Source organism: Equus przewalskii, chromosome 25 (assembly GCF_037783145.1).
Source record: "Equus przewalskii isolate Varuska chromosome 25, EquPr2, whole genome shotgun sequence".
NCBI lineage: Eukaryota > Metazoa > Chordata > Mammalia > Perissodactyla > Equidae > Equus > Equus przewalskii.
In genome coordinates this window covers 39594807-39598973 of record NC_091855.1, presented here as the reverse complement: position 1 = coordinate 39598973, position 4167 = coordinate 39594807, and the positions used below count along the sequence as shown (strand labels likewise).

The 4167-nt window shown below is 42.2% G+C and overlaps 1 long non-coding RNA gene across 1 annotated transcript; it reads right to left on the bottom strand.

Annotated features, from left to right (window-relative positions):
* Window positions 1-512: 512 nt before the first annotated feature.
* On the bottom strand, window positions 513-3730 carry LOC103557050 (uncharacterized). The gene is made up of 3 exons (XR_546354.2): window positions 3399-3730; window positions 3114-3266; window positions 513-622 (listed from the first exon to the last, which is right to left on the bottom strand). It is a non-coding gene; the product is annotated as an uncharacterized lncRNA (long non-coding RNA).
* Window positions 3731-4167: the final 437 nt, after the last annotated feature.

Genomic DNA, 4167 nt, shown 5'->3' with positions numbered 1-4167 from the left:
AATCTGAGTTTGGCTCTTATTTTCAGGGTAACTCCTGACTTCCAGGCGTGTCAGCTGGTCCTGTCGTCCCTGATTCAGCTCTTAGGGGATCTCAAAGAAAGTTAGATCAGATGTAATCCTTATGGACCTTCAGAGGTCATTCTTAGTCCCAATCCAACCTCCTCAGCTGACAAACCCTTGAGCCATCCTCCTTGAAGTTGCCTTAATCAAGATATAACTCTGCTGGTCCCTTTGCCAGGACCAGTGGGAGACCAGAGGGTCTAAAAACTCCCCATTTCTAGATGTCAGCAATGTGCAGCTATTTTTACAAAACTAGAAGTAAAAACAAGCTATCGACAGCTCCGCAAAATCAAAATTTCTCTATCAGTTATCTATGACTGTATAAGATACCCCCAAATTATTTTAAAATATCTATAGCTATTCCTTAGCTCTCACAGGGTCTGTAGGTCAGCAATGTTGGAGTAGTTTGGCTGGTCATTTCTGGCTGGAATATCTCACGAGGTGACAGTTACCTGAAGGCTTGACTGGGGCTGGAGGATCTTCTTCCAAGATCACTCACTCATGTGGCTGTCAAGTTGGTGTTGGCTGTTGGTTGGGGGCCTCAGTTCCTCTCCATGGAGACCTTTCCATGGGACCAATTAAGTATCATTATTAAGGTTGCCAGATAAAATACAAAATACCTTGATATTATTTCCAGAGAAATAGTGAATATTTTTTTAATATAAGTACGTCTTATATAATATTTGAGACATACTTATATGAAACATACTTATTCTAAAAAGCAATCATCATTTCTCTGAAGCTCAAATGTAGCCAGGAGTCTTGTATTTTTATTTTATATACCTGGCTGTTCTAGTCATGACATGCAGCTGGCTTATTCCAGAATGAGCTGACGAAGAGACCAAGGAAGACGGCCTCAGAGCCTTTTATGATCTAGCCTTGAAAGTCATCTGCCATATTTGACTCCCTGTACAGTCCAGCCTTGACTCAGTGGAGGAAGAGTCCACACAGGACTGTGAATACCAGGAGAGGCGGTTGTCTGGGAGGCACAGTGGATGCTGCCTACCACATCTTCCCCCTGAGAGTCCCCTGGCAAAGGTCTTTAACATCGAAGCAAGGAAGTTTGGGGACATGGATGGGAGTTCAAATTTTTTTAAAATTTTCATATACAAGAAGTGAGACAGCTCATAGTTTATAAGTGAAGAAAAGAGGATAACATCTAGACACAGAGGAAAAAGCGCTTTTTAAAAAGAAAAATAGCTTACGGTACTAACTGCCCAACTCCATATCTACTTTTCAACAGAAGATAGAAGAGGCTAGCAGCCTTTAAATTAAAAGGGAAATGGGCACGATTGAGGGCTTGTCATCTGTTCACTTAATACGTCCCAGGGGCTCTGGCAGCTCGTCTTTTGGGTTTACAGAATATAGGATTAATACATTTTCAATATTTATAATAAGCTTGAATTTGTGCTATAATCCTTCCTATCAAAGATGCTACAAATTCACTCTTTACCTATCCAAAAAAAGGACAAGAAAAGATGCATAGAAAATGTCATGTTTTCGACTTTATAGAATATTCTATCTAAATTTAGATTCCTGACAAAATGACCTAGGAAATTTACACCCACCATGCTAATGAGGGCAGCCAGGAGGGTATCCACCCAGGACTGTTGCAGGAGAAAAGAGCGAATATCATTTCAATTAAGGTGCCAAAACAGTGACAAGAAGCCTGGGGTCCCGGTGACCCAGGTCTGGATATCAGCTTGTGTGCTGTTCTGAAGGCATACCCTCCACTTGGCCTTGGTCATCCACAAACTCATTTCTTGGCCCCCCGAGGAAACCACAGCCTCAGGCTTTCTAGCTGAAAATAAATTAGACTATCAATAGAGAAGATATTTACAAGGCAGGGAAAAATGCATTTCATTTCTCAAGTATAAACATTAAGTGACTGTTGCCGGACTCAGATCCCCTCTACTCCAGGGCCCAGACCATTTTCTTCCTGTGGAACCACGGAGTGGAATAAGATGTTCAAAATGATAACCATATAAATAACTGTTGGGCTACGGATGGGGACTGAGGGGCATCAGTGTGCCGGGGCCTGAAGTCGGGTGGGTCATCGGAAGAGAGTCGGGGATGCATCTGGATGTGTACTCTTTGCACTGAGAATTGTGTGTTGGAATTTTCACTAATGAGTGAAGGTTGCAGCAAAGTGAATAAACTGGATAATGCAAAAAATGTTTTCCTGTCTGGTTCATAATATTGAGTTTCAACTTCATGATGTCACAGCTTAGGATGTGACTGACTTTCAAATTATGCCTGGGGCCGTTGGTAAGTGTGAAGATATGGCTAAGGCTGGGACAGCCAGACAAGTGGGAGTGGTGTGAGTGTGAGCCTGTGTGTGTGTCTGAGTGTGTGAATGTATGTGTCTGTGTGTGTGTCTGTATGTGTAAGCCTGTGTGTGTCTATGTGAGAGTGTCTGTGTTTGAGTGTGTTTGTGAGCCTGTGTGTGTGTCTGTATGTGAGTATGTGTGAGTGTGTGTGAGGGGGGCACTTAGCATCTTGAAAATGATTGCCAGGCCAGCAGAGACAATATAACCCAAACTCAAATAATGGTTCTCAACCTTGGCTGCACATTAGAATTTCTGCAGAGCTCTTAAAAATCCTCATGTTCAGACAACACTACATATCAATTAAATCAGAATATTTTAAGGTATAACCCAGGAAGTATTTTTTAAACTATCCAGGTGATTCCGATGTGCAAGCAAGGATGAGAAAACCACTGACCTTCTAGAAGATTCCCAACATTAAAGAAGCAGTAGAATTACCTGGATGCTTGTTACAAAGGCTAATTCTACTTCAGAAATTCTGAAGCGGGATGCAGAAATATTATTTTCAACTGACACCCTAAGCAACTATAATAAAGATTGTCCCTGAATCCTCATTTTTGAGAAACACTTTTGTAGATAATTTTCAGCAGAAAAGGTGAATAATACAGAGATAGAGTTAATGATAGAGTATTGAGAGTGGCACACGGGAAGCTAGACATTCTGGGAGAGGGCTCAGTCTGAGGACTTCATATAAGCACTTTATATAAGATGCCTACAGGTACTTACAGAATTCACAGTGACGTGGTGGAATCTAGTTGGCTGGTGGCAGGAAAGTGAAGCTGTCTTCAGACTCAGTCGAGTGGGGGAAAGAAAAAGATTTCCAATGTAAATCAGTACTAACTTCCATCATAATCATTCTGTTCATCAGATCTGTTAGAACTGCATGCAAAAAAAAATCCAATAAGCTTTGATTAGAGTCTAATATTTTTTTCCAATGAGAAAAGTACAAGATTTATAAAGAATGGACATAGTAAAATGTATTTTGGCTTCTCCGAGTAAAATTTTGCTCACCTGTCAGGTTTATTCACTCTCCTAGAGATTTGAGGCTTTGGAGTGATTGCTAATTTTGAAGACGAAGGTGTCAGCACATGTTTATGTTCATAATGAACCTCTCTGTTTCTATTTCCCTCTCTTTCTCTCTCTCTCTCTTTTAGTTTCTCTCCATCTGTCAAGCAGTTTATGAATATAAGTTTTCCATTTCTTTCCTCAACTCAGAAGGAGAGGATATCACGGAGAGCTCCTGGGTCGACAGGAAAGCTTTTAACACACTGACCTCTCCCTAGCTTTTCCTGAAACCTGGCATTTCTGGGGCTGAATCCATTGCAAGGAGGAGGAGCGGAAGCGAAGAAAGTTCTGGCCAGCTGAAGCTTTTAGGGGAATTCAGGTGGGGAAACTAATTCCCTATGCTGAAATGCGGCCAGGCCAAAGAGGTTAACACCTCATCTTTTGCAAGAAGTAACTTGGGACAGCTAGTGACGAATCCTGAGTTTTGGTCCAAGCTGCCTCTTATCTCTGATAGTGCCCCCTGGCATCATTCGGCTTAGCCCTGACTCATGGGACAAGTCCTGCAGCTGAGCTACCTGCTCGCTTCCCACGGACCTGGAGATGCCCTGGAAAGCTTTCTGTCCAATGGCTGGCTAAGCCGACCCATCCTCCCGTATCAGAGCTGAATAGGTCTTGGGGCAAAACTGTGCACAGAAAAGAATGTCCACACATTGAAACTGGGAGTCTGTGACAGTCTTTCATAAAAATGCCTCTGGAATTTCCCCCACTACCATGG